The sequence below is a fragment of the Nicotiana sylvestris genome, chromosome 10 (assembly GCF_000393655.2).
Source record: "Nicotiana sylvestris chromosome 10, ASM39365v2, whole genome shotgun sequence".
In the NCBI taxonomy this organism is placed as follows: domain Eukaryota; kingdom Viridiplantae; phylum Streptophyta; class Magnoliopsida; order Solanales; family Solanaceae; genus Nicotiana; species Nicotiana sylvestris.
Genome location: NC_091066.1, coordinates 2,174,786 through 2,195,195, shown reverse-complemented (window position 1 = coordinate 2,195,195; position 20,410 = coordinate 2,174,786). Strand labels below are relative to the sequence as shown.

The 20,410-nt window shown below is 34.0% G+C and overlaps 1 long non-coding RNA gene and 1 pseudogene across 1 annotated transcript; one reads left to right on the top strand and one right to left on the bottom strand.

The window, feature by feature from the left end:
- Nucleotides 1–2,717: 2,717 nt before the first annotated feature.
- Nucleotides 2,718–6,562, bottom strand: LOC104225712 (uncharacterized). The gene is made up of 3 exons (XR_011402936.1): nucleotides 5,420–6,562; nucleotides 3,293–3,350; nucleotides 2,718–2,798 (listed from the first exon to the last, which is right to left on the bottom strand). It is a non-coding gene; the product is annotated as an uncharacterized lncRNA (long non-coding RNA).
- A 4,396-nt stretch (nucleotides 6,563–10,958) lies between these two features.
- LOC104225680 (receptor-like protein 9DC3) lies at nucleotides 10,959–14,359 on the top strand (annotated as a pseudogene).
- The last annotated feature ends 6,051 nt before the right edge of the window (nucleotides 14,360–20,410 follow it).

Sequence of the window (20,410 nt, the reverse complement as noted above, 5' to 3'; positions counted from 1 at the left end):
TATGCTATCATTGCCTTTTCTTTTCTTCCCTTTTCAGTTTGAGTACGCATAAAAGTTTGATGCTCCAGTGCATTTTACTCCTCTGATATGAACTTCGTCTCCTTCATAATGAAATGTATTCTAAGATTATTTAAACAACCTCTCTGTCTTCTTGAAAGTAGGGGTATGTTTTGCGTACACATTAGCTTCCCCAAACCCCACTTGTGGGATTACACTGCTAAGGATATTGAGACTATTCCCACTTGTAACAATAATAAGGGGTGCCAAGATTCTCTCCTTTCTTCAATATGATAGAGGTCAAAGTTCTTATCTTTATAATCCTTATGTTTCCATTTACATGACTTACTTTATATTATTTGGTTAATTAAGAATGTTACTTTCTATAATTGTTAATAATTCCTTAATTATAACATTGTTGGGTTTAAAAGATTGGTGAATGGGAAATGGAGGGAGGAAAGCGGAGGGAAAGTGAGCTCCCTTTTGCTTTGTAAAGAGCAAGGTCCCTCATTGGTGGCGGAAAGAAAAGGGGATGTGTTTGTATTTCCTTTGGTGTTAAATGGGTTGAAAAGAAAGTAAGCCTCGCGCAGTTGTCGCTCGCTCGGCTCGGCTTATGTAATTCTTGTTAGTTCACTAGATGGTCCAAGTTGATCCTTACAAAATAGGTAAATGTTTTCTGTTCTGAGAAACCAGTGTTTGCTTCTTTAGATGTGGATATTCCTATTACAAGGAGCTCCGAAAGTGCTATGTATCTATTGATCATAGGAGGCAGCGAAAGAATCCCTGATACAGTAGAAACAGAAGCATAGGGAAGTGTTCTTAATGAAGTGCTGTTATAAGCATAGGGCCCTATTGAGTTTGATATACTGAAGTGTATAAGAGCTTTGACTCTCTCCCAAATGTTGTTTAATAAAATATGCTCATCTTCCTATTTAAAGTCAACCTTCAGCTCCTTCATGTGAATTAGTAACACTCAAGGAAGAGCCGCCCTGGCTTGATGTAATGCTTACGCCGTGTCTGCTTGTGATGGTCACAGAATATATTGTGCTTAATGATAATACTATCGTTGCCTTTTCTTTTCGTCCCTTTTCAGTGTGAGTACGCAAAGCATAAAAGCTTGATGCTCTAGAGCATTTTACTCCTCTGATATGAGCTTTATCTCCTACAGAATGAAATGTACTCTAAACAGCCTGAAGTGTAGAAGGGTAGAGAGACGAGCTCATCATCCACCGAGTTTTGAACCGGCCAGTCGGCCCTCTGAGATTATTGGGTAATCAAACATCATCTTGTTTACTAGGGAAAGGAAAGTAAAGGGAAATTATGTTATGGAAAGGTTATGATATCTCTGGAAACCAAGCAGAACAGCTATTCATTTGTGCTTCTATAACAGGAATTAATTATGATGAAAAGTCAGGTATGGTAGAGTTTCATGTTGGGGTTTTGTCTGAGAAGTTGCTCTCAGAGTAATTTTAGGCAATTCTCACTTGTAAGAATAAGGGTTGCCAAGAATATTGCCTTATCCACCTTTACTTGTAGGCTATAGTAGGTCGCCTGGTAGATTAGTCGAGTGCGCACAAGCTGGCAGAGATGCCATCAATATTACTCAAGCACAGCTCATCAACATTGGGATCTATGTAATTCTTGATAGCTCACAGCTAATATCATGAGCATTCTCAAGCTTCTCATAGTTAGAACTATACGAAGCAACTGAACTCTCCGCAGAATTTCCTTTAAGCAGACTGTTCTATTCTTAAATGCTGAACAAAAATGTTATACCAACTCCTAGTACTCTTGTGTTGTATGCCTCGAGTTGCAAATCTTTCAGTATCTCCACAGTTGTTTGGAATATATTGTATGTATGAGTGATTAAACTATTGAAGGGCCAACTGATGTTCTACCTTTAATATGGTTTAAGCTTGAAGACTATACGAAATAAGTACAAGGCTATGCTTAAGTTACTTAAGATACATTTTGATGGAAAGAACCAGAAGGAAAGGAGAGGAGATTATGATATTACTACTAATTTTTTTGTGCTTAAAATATGCTATCGTTGCCTTTTCTTTTCATCCCTTTTCAGTGTGAGTACACAAAGCATAAAAGTTTGATGCTCTAGAGGAATTTTTTTCCTCTGATATGAACTTCGTCTCCTTCAGAATGAAATGTATTCTAAGATTATTTAAACAACATCTCTGTCATCTTGAAAGTAGGGGTATAGTATGCGTACACATTATCCTCCCCTGACCCCACTTGCGGGATTACACTGCATTTGTTGTTGTTGAGATTGCTGATCCATTTGATCGTCTTGCAGGACGAACGGAGCTCTGAGGTACTGTTATGCTGCTTGTGAATATTGACATGTTGATTTGGCTTAAGAAATAGTAAATCTTACCTGTACGTGGAGTCTATGTACTGTTGTAAGTTTTCACACTCACAGAAATTGGATGCAACATTCCACAATCTGCTCCCTTTGATGTTTAAACCACCAAACTTTGGACAACAAACTTTTTTCCAGGATACAGGTGATATTTTCCTCTTGCCTTCAGTGCTTCCCCATAAGTACTCTCTACATTTTTTGTCTACCTCCATCAACACACTTCAACATTGGCAAGCATTCGCTTTTTGAAACAATGTCTGAATGCAAATAAATAATGAGAACTTCAATCTGTTCAGCGTGAGAAGGAAAGTTTTCTGGCAATGACATTAATGGTTTTCCATCAGAAGATCCCTTCATCGCCATGGCCAAAGAATAGCCTAGAGCTCGGGCTACTGGGACAGCAACTGCATTACCTACTTAGATGTACCTAAGTAATATAAAACAACCAAAAGCATGTCACAGCAAGCTAGGAAAATGATGATTCAAGTACAAATGAACTAGTTTACTATCTCCATTCATAAGCAGCTTCTTTTGGACAATAATTTGTAGATTCCAAAGTAAAGGCTGGTATAACCAAAGAGGAAGCACCATAGCCTTTATAAAAGCCTCCAGATACCAGAAGCTCATTAATATAATACTGTTAGGAAATCTATGGCTCTGGCATGTTTCCGTATTAATGTGTTGGTTTAAGCTCATAGCATAGTCAGGAACATGTTGATATAAAGCATCATAAGATCCAGATAACAAACAACAATTTACTTTGATTATTTACAAAGAAAGAATTGCTTGGATTTGCTAAAGTATAAAGTGGTTATCATCCTTATTTATCATTTTGCCTTGGCATACTCTTGTGAATTTGCTTGCATTGAATATATCAACGTCGCAAATGGAATTGATTTTACTGAAATATCATAATTTTACCTGTTTATAATAGCAGTTACAAATTGATCAAGATTACATTGAAGGAGACCTATGTATCCTGCGACATCGTACAGCAAAGCAAATGAAGGATCAGTTTATGTGTGTTCTCAAAGCAGTAGAAATATACAAAACAGCCTTCAACATATATACAGGTACATATTTTTTGGTTGTTACGAAAATTTTACAAACATAACAAAAGCAGGAGTTAAAGACACATTATTATCTGTGCATAACATGTTCAAAGGTTGCATACTAAAATAATTGCAATCAGACACATTATTTGCTGGTGTGGTTCTATAAATCCTCAATATCTCATTTCGGACCTGTTTCATTCCAATACTCAATAACATGGACGTCTTTAGCATTAGAGGTTCTCACCACTTTCTACTGACATACAAATCTCTAAAAGACTTCAAACACAGCTCGCAAACACCTAATATCTCTGCATTCAGATGTCAATAACATTAAGGATGTGTTTGGTATAACGGAAAATGTTTTCCGTGGAAAATGTTTTCCGAGAAAATGTTTTCTTGGAAAACAAGTAGTAATCTTATTCATTTTTCGGTATTTGGTACGCAAATTAAGGAAAATGACTTCTCAAGAGTATTCATAAATAATTTAGATATAATAAATATAAAGCCATAAACTTTCAAACCAACAACCTTCCGGACCCACAAATTTCATAAACTTTTGAACCACTAAACTTTCAAAGCCGTGAAATTTCGAACCCGTAAACTTTATAATTTCTAAACCCGTGAACTTCCAAACACATAAACCTCCGAACTCATAATTTTGGAACTGGTAAAATTTCATGGACACACACATTTTTGGAAAATAAAAAATAAAAAAATGGAAATTGTTTTTGTGGAAAGATTGGTCCTAAATCTTTGCATGCGCACTGGTCCTAAATATTGCAGAAAAAATTGATAAAATTGATTTTATACTTATTAAATTGTTTAATAAAAATCTATTTTCTAATGAATATTTAGCCCTTAATTAACTGCAGAAAATAAGCTTATTATATTTTTGTAGCTTTCATTTAACATTTCCATGGAAAAACTTGTGCATTGACTTACTATGGTCTATCACTCATTTGGAATTGTCCCTTTCTTTTCCTTCTTCACTGAAGATGCTATAAGTGTGATGTAGAAATAGGAAGGAACAAGTACCCCAGTCTAGACTTGTGCACTGACTTGAGCAATATATGGTCTGTTCAACAATTACTAATGACTGAAATCAATGTGAAACATCAACTTGAAAAGGTTTGTCCCTTGTAGTTTTCGTTTGAAATTTCCATGGAAAGACTTGTTCACTGACTTGAACTAAACAACAACAACAATAACCTGGTAAAATCTCACCAGTTTGGTCTGGGGAGGGTAGAGCGTACGCAGACCTTACCCCTACCCCAAAGGGTTAGATAGACCCTCGGCTCAAGCAGACGAAAAAGACAATATATCAGTACCAACAGCAGAAAGCATATAAATAATAATAGATAATCAAAAGTTCCAGAAAATAGATGAAAAACAATAATAGTAACACGTAAGAAAGGCTTGGCCTTTCAGCAACAATAACAACAACAATAATAACGCAATAAAATCCCACAAAAGAAAAAAAGTATTTTTATTTTAACAACACTGAGAAATAATTATATGGCTTTAAGGAAAAAAAAGAAAGAATAGGAAATAGCAGAATATGAAGATGAGAGAAATCTTGTGAAAGTGAGTAGATAAAGATTAAAGACAATATATTTGCCATTTTTATCATTTGTGAAATTTCAAAAACAGTTTAAAGCATAATGTCTATGTATATTAGAGATAATTCTTTTACTTTTTGTCGTTTTAAATATTAAACACCATTTTGATTACTATATTATCCTTTTTTTCTTGAATAAAGTGAAATAGGTTCCACTTATTAAATGTATTTTATAAAACTTCAAATTTCTAATTAATTAATTAATTAATTTATTTATTTTTTTTGTTCTCAAAACAAGATTTAAATTAGGCGCATTTACCACGTCTCTACAAGTACAAAATCTTCCCAACAAGTACTCCTGGTAAAAGCAAAGTTGGATCTTTTTGTTCTTCCAAACACCTATGATGAACAAGAGCAAGGAAAAACATCCTTTACCTTCCCAATGATCTGGCTTTCAAGTAAAGAATTAGGTCCTTTACGCCTTGCAGTCATAGCACCATAAATTACAGCTTCTATCAGGAAGTGAAACCAATTTGTTCATGTAAACCGTGCAAACGTCTTATTGCACAGCAATCTAACAAAATGGAAGGCCCGGGCTTAACTGACGGTAGCTAACTTCACAGTCTGAGCTTGATGCTACTTAATTTTCTCTGTGATGCTATTTTCGCCCCACGTTGATGTACCACCCAATCCAATTTCATCACTTGCTGATGACAATTGAATAGCAGCAGCACCAGTTACCAGATTCTTGTTCTTCTTTTTCTTTTTTGGGAACGTAACCAAGCCTGCAGCTGCATCAACATTTTGGAGTGTGTTGTGATTCTTCCGACTACTAGTCAATGGATCTTCTGATGAATCAGGACCAAAAAGATCTGCAAAAGGAGTTTCTCCATCGTCAATGGCACTTGCTTTATGTTGTTTAGCCTTCTTACTAGACTTTTTAGCTGGTTCCTTATCCCTGACGGCAGTATCATTTTTGTTGGTTGATGCTTTCTCCTTCAAAACTTCACTCTTCTTCTGTTTTTTGCGCTTTTGTTCCTCTCTTGTGCCAAGTTCAACTGGTGGAACGCCAAGTCATAATTGGTTCTTTTTTCTGTTTGTACCAACTCCCTCTTACGATCAGAAGCGGCAATATCAAGATGACCACTTTCATTTTCAAAATCGACTCTCCCACCCTCTTCCTTTTTCACGGCATTTTCAATAGGTTTAGCATTGAGAATCTGCAAATTTGGCAGCTGTTTCTTGATCTTTTTGGCCAAAGCTTCCTTTTCAGCAATGGGGTTCCCTTGTAGGTTTAAGTTTTTCAAGTTAACTAATGAAGAGAGCACCTTCAAATCTGACCATTTCATGATAACATTGTTTCCAATGTCTAAGTTTTGTAGTTTTATATTAAAAGCCAACTCACTGGGAAGTGTCTTAATATCATTATGAGCAAGGCGTAGCTCCTTTAACTCGGTGCAGGATTTGAGTGAAGAGTCAATACCTTGTAGTTTGCAATTAGAGAGAGACAATTTTGTGATTGAGTTAATTTTGGCCAGACTCTGCCCAATTCCAGATATTGGATATTTAGTTGTTTTCAATTTATTTTAAGGGCTAGGATATATAATAGAATAAAATAATAATTCTAATTAAATGCTTCTACGGGTATATTCTCATAAGTCCCAATTTATGTGGCAATGTTCGGATTTCAAGAGTCAGCATTATTAATTTAACCGTGAATTTAGACATTGAATTTAAGTTTTTCTTAAATAAAAAACTACGTATTTGAAAACTTTATAAAAAGTACTAGTATAAATCAAAATAATTAATACTTTAAAATATCTAAACGGCATATGAAAAAATTATGATAAAAAATAACTCGTTTGACTTTTGAAATTTGAATGGTGGCATATAAATTGGCAAAAAAATATACTTATATATAAATAGATAACCAGCTGTCAAGAAAAAACATAAAAAAGAAGAAGAGAAGAATGAAAACACTCATCTTCTACCTAATAAATAAGTTAACATCATTTTGGTTATTTGATTCAATGTATTATTATCGACTTAATTATTTAAGTCAAAAAGCTATTGTTATACTCTTTACAAGAAAATGACAGGATCTGAATGAGTTGTAATACATGAGTGTTTAATCAATTGAAATACTATTTTTCTCTTGTTTTTCCATTTATCATAGTTAAGTGTAATTTTTAAGAACATATCATATTCCTATCTCTTTGCAGAACAAAGATAAAAATGATTTTACCAATTATCACTTACTAAATTGTTTAATAAAAATCTAGTTTTCTAATGAATATTTAGCCCTTAATTAACTGCAGAAAATAAGCTTATTATATTTTTATAGCTTTCATTTAACATTTCCATGGAAAAACTTGTGCATTGACTTACTATGTATCACTCATTTGGAATTGTCCCTTTCTTTTTTCTTCACTAAATTTTCGGCATAATCCGCATGACTTGTGCATTGACTTGAGCTATATATGGTATGTTCAACAATTATTAATGACTAAGAAAAAGTTTGTCCCTTGTAGCTTTCGTATGAAATTTTTATGGAAAGATTTGTGCACTGACTTGAACTAAACATCAGGTTATGTATTTCTTATTTTAGTAATTAGATAAATATTGTTACCCTATTGATTCTTGTGAATTGCACTTCAACTAAGTTTTTTTTTTAATTCCCTTAATGGGAGGCTGGTAAGGAGGAAGATATTTTGGATTTTTGAGTTTCCACAAAGAGGTCTTATAAAAGAAAATATTTTGAATTTGGTATTTGATGTATCAAGGAAATACTTCAAAGTAAACTATAGAAAACTATTGTGACCAAGTGATCAGAATTATCGATTCGTCGACGAGAAAAATCGGACCCTGAACAAGTTCAAGGTCAAGTATTAACTAAGTTCTATTCACACTATATAGCTTCAAGCAGAGGCGGACCTACGTTGCATGTAGAGGGGTCACCGAACCCAGTTAGTCTCGGCAAAAACCTTGTATATATATGTTATATATATCTGTACATATATATGACCCCTTAAATATTTTAGTTGTGCCCCTTGAATCCAAAAGACGGATGGAAGAAGTGCTTTTGCTGGGTGGCTTAAAGTCCTTTGTTTACTGAATGATCCAGGTTCGAGTCCTTCCTTCAGTGTTTTTAGCTCATTGAATGAATACAACGTAGCTTTATGTACTTAATAACAAATTGTTTTAATTTATTCTTTATTCTTTTTCTTTTGAATTTAATTATAGTTTAGTTCTAACTTCTAATACATATTAGTTAATTTTTATTTTTTTTTAAATTCATGCCTTAAAATTAAAAGCTTCAAATTGAAACTTATCACTCCACAAATAGAAAAATACAAATCCTTATGCCACAGCTTTCTTCATCAATCACTTTGACTCCGACTTAGTAATGGAAACTACGAGTTTAAGACTCTTCTTTAGCTTTTTTACTATTAACATACCCTTAATCTTGATTTCTTTAAAGTTTGAATGCCCTTTTGATCATGACTCCTTTTTTATTAAAAAGAAACTAGAAATTTTAAAGTGCGAAATATGCCTAATGTAATCAAACATTTTTCCTTCCCATAACACCCTTTGGGAAGATCTCTCTTTGTTCGGTGCTTTCTTTCTTTAGAACTTTTTGTTTATACTTGGATGATAAGTCATTATAATCATTAAGTTTTTAAAGAGTTTTTTTTGGTCGAACAAAAAAATTTATTTATCTCTTGTCAAAATTACATCTCAAATACAATTAGACTGCTCTCTAACTGTCCTTACTATCACTTATTTACAATCTAAGCTATACATTTTCTCTATAAAGTTTTCCTATCCAGTCTTTCTCTCTACTTGTATGTCTTCTTCTTAATGCTTCAAGTGCTTTATGCTTACAGTCTTGCTTTATCTGATTGCATAGCTGCCCAGAACGTATCACCTTGTGTTCCCATAAAGCTAGATTTCTTGCTCTCTGTATATTTTAAACTACTGCTGCTAGCCTAGCTAACACAATAAGTTTTTAAAGAGTTGCACGCCGAATTTTATCGCTAGTGATTAGCGTACAGTGGTGCCCCTCATCATGCTCAAATCCTGGGTCGGCCTCTGGCTTCAAGTTAGTTCCATTAATTATACACCACAGAATTAAGGATAGGCCTTTTTATCCTCATTATATTTGGTAGAAGTTTTGGCTTAGTCCTTTTATACATTTGTTTATATTTATTTCTATTGTAAACCCATTTACTTATCGTGGGTTACTAACAAAGGATAAAAATTATTTAAACAATTAGAAAATCACTGCATTATCCTAAGAGGGATGACAACTTCCGGAGAAAAGTTGAACATCAAATTCACAAGTTTTAAAAATAAAAACTGAATATTCTACTATAATAAAAATAAATTAAAAACATAAACTTTATTTTAAGGTCCAGCTGGTGCCCAATGCCCACGTCCAAGTCTTTTAATTAACAGCCATAAGAAAATATGGTCACTTAAACAGTGAAAGTATCACTTTGTTGTAGCTTTCATTTGAACATTTCTATGGAAAGACTTGTATATTGACTTAAAATATCTCAATTCATTTTGGAACTGTCCATTTCTTCCACAGTTCCAAATTTGATGCAGAAAAAGGAATTAACAAGTTGCCCCAAATCCACGGCGATCAAAGTAAAAAATATTTGCTGCAATCAGAAAAAGCATTATGTACATTAGGAGTGTATATAAGTCGGGTTGGTTCAGATTTTTCAATTATCAAATCAAACCAATTGTATCGGATTATTAAATCTAAAGACAAAACCAAACCAATAAAAGTCGGATTTTTTAATCTCGGTTTTTCTCGAGTTTTTCATATTTACAGGTTTTTCGATTTTTTCTTCATAAAGTCGCTTCATAGCACAAAACATAAAATTTATGTTCCAAATACTTGTTTAATCCTGGTAAGACAGAACTATATAAGGTATTTTTCAATAAAATAGCATAAATATAAAATGAGTCATGGTATTATATATTTAACAATAAAGATAATAAAATCGCATAAAATAAATATTATTAATAAGCCATAACGAAAGCAAACATAATTAAAAATTACTAAGTTGCTAAAATAAATATGACTAATAAGTTCTATTGTTTACATAACTAAACACTAAAAGAAAAAGAAGTTATGCATTTTATCTAAACCATGAAAAATTTAAAAATAGATATCCAACACTATTTTTTATCATAGTATAATTGAATTGTATGTCTTTTATTAGCATTAGTATTGATTTAATTTTAGTTTAGGATTTATTTGAGTAACTAACATTTATGGACTATAAAACTTATTGGAGCATCCAAAAATTATAACTCCAAACTTGATATAATATGCTAAAAGATAAAACTATAAAATATCTTAACAAATATTTATAAACTACGTTACAATAAATATTGTTATGTATTAAATATATTTAAACTTTTATACATATAATGTCGGGTTGGTTTGGTTTCGTTTGACTTTTTTTAGTTAAAATCAAACCAAATCAATTATGATCGGGTTTTTTTACCCAATACCAAATCAAATCAAATCAAATCAAATCAAACTACAGTCGAATTTTTTTTCTCGGTTTAACTTGGATCATCAAGTTGGTGCGGTTTGTCGGTTTCGTTTGTACACCCCTAATGTACATTTAGAAAAACGTATGCATACTTGATGTTTACATTCATATCATATGCATGTATCATAGTTAAGTGTGATATGCTTAAGTGATCTTTGGAGACACTATTAGGTAGGAAGCAAAGACTAATTAATAACAACCACATAAAATTGAAATAACTTATCTAAACAAGAAAAAAAAAACGACACTATACAAATATTGCTCTTTATGTTAAATTAAAAACGCTCACTTATTCTCATAATATCAATCAAACAATAGCGGTAACTTTGACAAGTCAAAGAAAACTATCTTCCTATATATTTGTGCATAGGCTTTTTCTTAAATTCTGCAACCAATTTTTGAACTCCTTTACGCAAACATGGGCAATAAACAACTCTCAGTGGTGCTCTTTATCTTTGTCTGTCACGAACATGCTTTTTCTTCATCCACATTACCTCAATTGTGCAACAAAGATCAAAGTATTTCCCTTCTAAAATTCAAGCAGACTCTTACTATAGATCCTTATGCTTCTGCCTTATTCTGTGATTACTATGGTCAGAATCCTTATCCGAAAACAAGTACATGGAATATGAGCAGAGATTGCTGCTTATGGGATGGCGTGATATGCGATGAGTTTACTGGCCATGTCATTGAGCTTGATCTCAGTTGCAGCCATCTTAAAGGGATTATTGATTCTAACAGCAGCCTATTCCAGCTCTCTCATCTCCAAAAGCTTAACCTTACTTGGAATGACTTCTCTGGTTCGGACATCTCGCCTAAATTTGGCCGATTTTCGCACTTGACACATCTTGATCTTTCTAACTCATATTTCACGGGTCAAATTCCTTCTGAAATCTCTCATCTGTCAAAGTTACAGTCTCTTTATTTATCAGGCAGCGAGCTCAGTCTTGGACCTCACAATTTCAAATTGCTTCTTCAGAATTTGACCCAATTAAGAGAGCTCGATCTTACAAATGTAAACATATCTTCCACCATTCCTCCATATATCTCTTTTCATATAACAACTCTAATGCTTGGGGGGACAGGATTGCATGGGGCATTACCTGAAAGTATTTTTCACTTGCCAGGCTTGGAAATTCTTAATTTAAGAATGAATTTTCAGCTCAGTGGTTATTTTCCAAAGACCAAATGGAATAGCAGTGCATCTCTCAGGGTGTTATTTCTCTTTGCAGTGAATTTTTCTGGTGATTTTGTGCCCGAATCTTTTGGCTATCTAACTTCATTGCAGGGACTGGATCTTCATTATTGCAATCTCTCGGGCCCGATTCCGGAATCTTTTTGGAATCTCACTCGTCTAGAGTATATGGACCTTCGATATAATGATTTTGGAGGACCAATTCCTCTATTTATTAGTGGAATGCAGAATCTGGAGTTCCTATTGCTATCAAATAACAACCTGAATGGAGAAATACCATCATGGATATACACGCTTCCATCACTAACTGAACTAGGATTGAGGGATAACTACTTTTCTGGTCAACTTGAGGATTTCAAGTCCAATTCACTAGTCAAGATTACATTACGAAGGAATCGGTTGCAAGGTCATCTTCCTAAGTCAATTCAAAACCTCGTGAATCTAACACTACTTCATCTTTCGTCTAACAATTTTAGTGGCAATGTAGACATTAGCTTCTTTTCAAACCTCAAACAACTTACTGATCTAGATCTTTCACATAATAGTATTTCCCTGACCAATGATAACAACTTCAAGTCTACCTTGCCCCAATCTCTTACAGACTTATCCTTGTCCGGATGTGAAGTAAACGAATTGGACTTTTTGAGATTAGCAAAGAATCTTAGTTCCTTGGATCTTTCATATAACAAGATTCAAGGAACAATTCCTGATTGGGCATGGTCCAATTGGATGCACTCGATGAATACTCTTAATCTATCCCACAACATGTTGACAAGTATTGACCATATTTCATCATTATTTCAACTAGTTACTCTAGATTTGCGATCCAATTTTCTTCAAGGATCGCTACCTATTCTACCGTCCTCTCTAAGTTATTTTTTCTTATCAAATAATAGTCTAAGTGGGAGGATCCCCTCTTCTGTTTGCAATTTGACATCATTAACGGTTCTTGATTTGGCAAGAAACAATTTGAAAGGAGTAATTCCACAATGTTTGGGTAACCTGAGTGACAACCTCGAGGTTTTGATATGCAGCACAATAGTCTTTCTGGGAATCTCCAAATAACTTTAAGAGTTGGAAGTGGACTTAAAAGCTTCAACTTGCATGGTAATAAGGTAGAGGGAAAAATCCCAAAATCCTTAGCCCATTGCAAAGAGTTGGAAGTTCTTGATTTGGGAAACAATCACCTCAATGACACATTCCCTATGTGGTTGGGTATTCTTCCAAAGCTACAAGTTTTAAGCTTGAGATCCAATAAACTGCATGGACCCATTAGAGCTTCAAGGACAAAAAACTTGTTTCCTCAGCTTCAGATATTGGATCTCTCTTGCAATGCATTTACAGCAGAGTTACCAACAAGTCTTTTTCATCATTTCAAAGCCATGATGAGAACTAATCAAACAAAGAAGGCACCAAGAGTTGGATATTACGAAGACTCAGTAGTTGTTGTGACAAAGGGACAGGAGCGTGAAGTTGTGAGAATCTTGTCTTTGTACACCACTATCGATCTTTCAATTAACAAATTTGAAGGACATATTCCTATTCTTCTGGGAGATCTTATTGCACTTCGTGTGTTGAATTTGTCTCATAATAAATTGCAAGGTGATATACCATCATCACTTGGAAATTTATCTCTAGTGGAAACATTAGACCTTAAATATAACCAGCTTTCGGGAGAGATACCAAAACAACTTGCTTCTCTTACATCTCTTGCAGTCTTAAATCTCTCCCATAATCATCTCCAAGGATGCATTCCTCACGGACCTCAATTCCATACCTTTGAGAATAACTCATACGAAGGTAATGATGGATTGCATGGTTTCCCAGTTTCGGAAGGTTGTGGAAGTAGCAGGATTCCAGAGACAAACAACACAACACGCGTTTTGGATGAAGAAAGCACTTCTGAATTTCTCAATAATTTTTGGAAAGCTGCTCTTATGGGATATGGAAGTGGACTAGTTATTGGACTATCCATTGCATATATCATGCTTTCAGCTCGAAATCCTAATTGGCTTTCTTGGATTGTTGAAGAACTAGAACACAAAATCGCCATGAGAAGGCGAAAGAAGAAGCGAGGCCAAAGGCGTCACAGAAGAAGAAATAATGGTGTCTAGACAAGTTCCAGTCGTCCAATATGTAATTTCAGGTATATATTCATATTAAGCTCTCTATCTCTGATTTTTTTTTCTTAGTTTATATTAACTGGTATTGTATGTCTTCATTTGAATATATCTTGCTTTATTAGCTTGGTAAGTGTATCTTTTGTTAATGCATGAGAATTGAGATTATTTATTTTGTATCTGACTTCATTTTAACTTGTATGAATTAAATGTAGGCAAAGAATGTGTCCAGTTGAAATAGCAGGTGAATGAGAAAAGACTCTGTACTATAGATGTTTTCAACAACAAACGCCACAAGGAACATGAAGATTAATACATGCTTTTGAATTTAATTTTTCTGTGTAGTTAATGTTGCTGTCATTTTTTCTTTTTCTTTTGTTTTAAAATAGAAAAATGAGAATAAATTCTAGTCCTTACTTACCGTACTGTTACGTATATTGTTTAAACGTGCACTTTTTCGTTTTTTTTTCCGTATTAAGTTATTTTATAAAAGGTGTAATATTTCCCGCAGTGAATTGTCTTTTATTTTCTTTCAACACAAAAGAAAAAAAGTATTTTTATTTTAGCAACACTGCAAAATAGTTATATGGCATAAAGGAAAAAAAAGAATAGGAAATAGCAGGAGATGAAGATGAGAGAAATCTTGTGAAACTGAGTAGATACAGATAAAAAGCGATATATTTTCCAGTTTTTATAGTTTGTGAAATTTCAAATTACGATTTAAACATAATTTATATATATACTGGGGATAATTCTTTTACTCTTTTCGTTTTAAATATTCGATACCATTTTGAGAGCTAGTCTTTAAATTAGTTTATAAATATTCAAGTTTCTAATTAATATTTAGTTGTTTTCAGTTTATTTTAAGTGCCAGGACACAACATAACAAAACGACAATTCTAATTTAATAATGCGTCTGTTGGTATATACGTTAATTAATATAATTTTACAAAGAGTATTCGGCTATAAAAATGATTCTTATTGTTACAGGTAAAAAGTTGTTATAGAAAGATAAAATATAAATTAAATAATTGAATCCAATGAAAACTTGATCTTTTATAGTTAATATGATATATCTCAAAGTTCTTATCTTTACACTCCATATGTTTCCATTTATGAGTCTTGCTTTATATTATTTGTTTAATAAAGAATGTCACTTTCTATATTTGGTAATAATTCTTTAATTCTTATCTTTATACTCCGGCATGTTTAAGACTGCAAGATTCAAAGTACTCTTTGATATACTGCACATATCTTTAGTTTAATTTTAGAAGATTAAATAATCTTAATTTCTTAAATTCCGTTGCCAGTCACAATTAAGACAAATAAAGTGAAACTGAGTGAGTACTATTTTTAATGTCTAAATCTAATACTCCTTGTAGTTTGGATCCATTGATGTTGTTAATATTGGTTTATATTTAGCTTCGCGATCGAGTAGTTTGAGACAACGGGTGGTGTTGCATCCTTCATTATGAAACTGAAGGCAGTGTGTCCTGCTGAAAAGGAATGGTCTTTCTTGCAAAGACAAATCCTTTATCACCCTTGTTGTTATTTACAATTCAAAGATCATCTTGTTTACTTCAAATATGAAATCAGAAAGATAAGGCGTTATGCAGAGGTTTCTGATGTCTTTGGAATACAAGCAGAGAAGGTTTTTCTTTGGAATAAGACATTGATGTTGATGGGAAGTTTAGAAGTCAGTATGTATGACAGACTTCTTCCATGTTCAGTTATCTTATATTCCTACTGTAAGAATGAACAAAGGATGCGAACAATCGCTCCTACTGTATGGAAGGAAAGTGGTTATTATTAAGAATGTTCTACAATCTCTCCCTCTATACACCCGATTTGCATTGTCCCCTCCAAAAGCTACGCTTAATCTCATTGAGAAACACTTTGTTAGATTCCTCTGGGGTTCCCATGGGGATAACCTATGCTTTCCAAAAGAACAAATTTCACTGGAGCTCATGGAAGAACCTATGCTTTCCAAAAGAAGAGGGGGGAATAGGCATTAGAAGGATGGAGGAGATAAATGACATTTGCTCAATCAAAAGGTGGTGGAGGTTCAGAACATGCCCCTCTTTGTGGGCTGATTTTCTAAAAGCCAAATACTGTATTAGAGCACACACGGTCTCTAAAGCTATTACATCTGGGAGCTCACACTCTTGGAGAGGTATGCTTCAAATTAGGGACAGAGCTGAAAAGAATATATACTGGAATATTAATACAGGGGAATGTAGTTTCTGGTGGGATGATTGGACAGGTAAAGGACCACTCGCTAAAATAGTCAATCATTCTAGAACTTCTGGGAAAATTTTAGTTGCGGAATTCTTCAGAGGTGAGAGTTGGGATTTTAATAAATTGGAAAGAGTCCTTCTGATTGAAATCGCTCAACATATCAGTGGTATCCCAAGAGGAAGACAGGATCAAAAGGACTATGCTACTTGGAGACTCACCGAGGATGGTCATTACTCTAATACAACTGCTTGGCACATGGTTCGAACCACTAAACAGAGAAATCCTTTTCTTGATAAAGTTTGGCACAACAGTATCCCCTTCAAAACGTCCTTTCTCATTTGGAGAATGATTCAGAGAAAGCTGCCTTTTGATGACACCATCAGGAGGTTTGGCAATCAACCAGTTTCAAAATGCAATTGTTATAGTATCCCCCAATGCAAAAATATACAGCATGTTTTCTTTGATAGTGAATCTGCTATTAGCTTATGGAAGTTCTTTGGAAATCCTCTGGGAATCCAACATATCTCTGGTTCCATTAGTGGTGTCCTCACCCAATGGTGGCAGAGGAAACCAAAGAATTTAGTACATAAAATGATTTTACATATTATGCCAATCTTTGTTTGCTGGGAAATCTGGAGAAGCTATACATCATGCAAATTTGGGGATAGTAAAAAGTTCAATCAATACAAGATGAAATCCCAAATTCTCTGGAACATCAATGCTACTATGAACAGGAAGTTTCCCTCTATTCTCACTCATAATAATTGGTATAGGAACTGTGAGTTATTCGAGAGACTCAAACCTATTCCAATTTGGAGATGTGTATTGTGGGAAAAGCCCCAGCAAGGAAAACTGAAGCTTAACACTGATGGGAGTTTCAACAAACAAAGCGGCAAAACGGGGATAGGAGGAGTTCTAAGGAACGATAATGGAGAATTTATCATGGCTTTCTCAATCCCTATCATCTGTAGTAGCAGCAATGTCGCGGAGTTGAGGGCGATTAAATTTGGGTGCGAGTGGTGTGTCAACAATAGAATCAACAGCTTCATGGTGGAATTTGATTCTTTGGTGATTCACAACATGCTTCAAAACAGAACTTTGCACAACTACACTCTAAGGAAGGAGATCGAAGATATTGTTGAGATCTTAGAACGTGCTAATGCTTCTATCAGTCACTGTTATCGTGAGGCAAATCAGGTTACAGACTGTTTTGCAAAGAATGCCACTGCTTCAGCAGAAGGGATCATCCACACGAATTTCCAGCAAATTCCCAAAGAAGCCAAAGGTCCTTTCTTTATGGATAAATGGCAAGTACCATCATTTAGAATTAGATATGAAGTCTAACTTTTATGTTAGTTAAGTAGTATATAATAGGAAGAAGGGGTCTACTAATTGTATTTTTGCCCATACACCCTTCTTTACAGTATAGTAATGACACCATTGAGGTAAGGTTTATGTCCCCCTCGGTTGTACCTTTTTGTTATTATATTCGACGAGGTAGGGGTCCGAGCCAAACCCCCAATACCACAGGAGATGAAAACCTGGGTGATTGGCTTTATTCAAAAAAAAAAAGGATGCGAAAATTACCTCCTTGCTTCAGTATAAAATAAAGTTCCAATCTTTATAAGCATGTATAATGTTGTCAATCTGATACACCTTATTTTACAATTAGTATCAATAGTTGGTCCTTACAAAATAGGTAAATGTTTTCTGTTCTGAGAAACCAGTGTTTGCTTCTTCAGATGTGGATATTCCTATTACAAGGAGCTCCTAAAGTGCTATGTAGTCTATTGATCATTGCTTCTGCGCCCCATCGTTGTTGGATCTTGAGTGGTATATGAAGGATTGCGTATAGGTGTTCGTAACACGCAGCAGAAGACAATAATAATCCTAGATAGATCTTTTCGTGTTTAAAATTGATTTACATGTCAAAAATCGAATCTGAGACGTACCTGGCGAAGAGAGTCCCGTTTCAAATTCTTCGATAGTGCGAAAACTCTATGCGTATCCACACCGAGACCGATCCTTGCTATCAACTCTTTGATCAATGAAACCCGCGAACAAATTGAACAAAAAACTTGTGCTGAAATTTTTCTCAAAAATCTCAACTCAAATTAGAAGAACAAGAAGCACTTTTCTTGTAATTGTATTTTCTCTCTTGGCTTTGTATTGCAATTTCACTTTCACAAAGTGGTTTTTCTTTTTCATGTAAAACTCGCTTCGTTCATCACCATATATATCATCACATATGATCCCTTTTCCTAATAGACTAAGAAAAGGTTCGAAGCGATTTACTTAGTGCACAAGTCTAATTCCAAAATTAGACATTGAAAAATATTTCTATAGGAAAATAGCCTCTCATTCCAAAAAAGATATCACGTTGCCGACGAGTCCTTTTATGGACGTTCACTTTGCTAATCTAATTCGAAATTGGATTCAATCAAAAACTTCCATTAATAATTTATATAAATAAATATGTGTTATATATATCACATATATATTTCAACCAAGAGATATAACTTAATTTCTATTCAAAATAGAAAAGTTTAATTTGTTCACAATATTAATTATATCCTCTGTGCTAGCAAATAATATAATAATATTTCATTTGGACTAATAACTATATTATTTGACTGATTAAATTATTTAATTTAATTAACAAATAATAAAGTAATTAATCCTTTAGCAAATATCAGAACACTCGTTAGTGTGCGACCCTATAGGTTCAATACTAAACCGGTAGTAAATTGATCATATCAATATACTAATCAAGGGTGGCGTCTAGCAACACTCCTTAATGACCGGATAGCATGAAGTATTCAATTTACTCTCAAGAACCAGTAGAAGAATAATGTAGTAATTCCTTCTATCCTTATAGCTCTGGATCACTCTAGGATATGGTTTAACTGTCAAATCCTAATAGGCGACCAATTATGTGTTCATGTCAAGTATAATCGACCATTGAATGACCTAAGAAACTCGTTTCTTCTTCCATTCAATTGCCCTGGCCAAGGTCTTAATTTGGTCGTTTATAATTCATGACAACATGGAGTTTAAACTCATTACCAAGAGTTGACAGATTCCATTTTGATCAATCACTAATTCTACAAGTATTCAATCGTGCCCAATATCCTTTCAACTATCGCCCTAGAGCCATATGTGTCTAGTATTAAAGCACAACAAATATCTTGTCAATTACTATGACGATCTCAGGTCAAAGGAAAATCTTATGTCACATTCTTCAAGAGAATATCCTATTGACAGTTTATGGTAATTCTAACCACTAGGAATTATCCAATGAGTCGGTTCAATGATCATATCTCTATATGCATCATCTATCTATGTAATTTAATTAATGAGATCAACTAATCTTTATCCCATAAAGACGATCACATAAATATTGATCTAACCGAATTACTAATGTCCAAATTAATAATCCTACAATCAAGAACAAATTTAGATTAAATTATAAGAAACTTTACTCTCATTATCATGATCTCCATCACAATGTCAAGTCTCAAAATTTAATCAAGCACCTTATCAAATTAATCAAGCAATTAATAACAATGATAAAAGAATATCAAATGCCATATATATTTTATATCAAATAACGTTCGCAAAAATATGTTCAAATCATCAACTATGATATTGGATCTAGAGCATATCTACTATATCCCTAACAATCTCCCACTTGCACTAGAGCCAATCGCTCTAATACTTCATTCCCAATTTCCACTTGTGCTTGTCAAACTCTTTTGTGCCAAGAGCTTTAGTGAATGGATCTGCAGCATTTTTTTTTCATTAACCTTTTGAATCTCGATGTCTCCACGTTCAATGATCTCTCTTATCAAGTGATACCTTCGCAGAACGTGTTTGGATTTTTGGTATGATCTTGGTTCTTTTACTTGAGCAATGGCTCCAGTATTGTCACACAACAGTGGAACCGAACCTTCTATTGAAGGAACCACACCAAGTTCAGTTAAGAACTTTTTCATCCATACAACTTCCTTAGTAGCTTCACTAGATGCTATATATTCTGCTTCAGACACTGAATCAGCTACTGTAGCTTGTTTGGAACTTTTCCACCTCACTGCACCACCATTTAAGGTGAATACATAACCAGAAATAGATTTGTTATCATCTCTATCTGAAGAGAAACTTGCATCAGTATAACCTTCAAGTTTCAACTCAGAATCTCCATAGATGAGGAATTGGTCTTTAGTCCTTCTTAAGTACTTAAGAATGGTCTTCACCACCTTTCAATGGTACTTACCAGGATTTACCTGATATCGGCTAG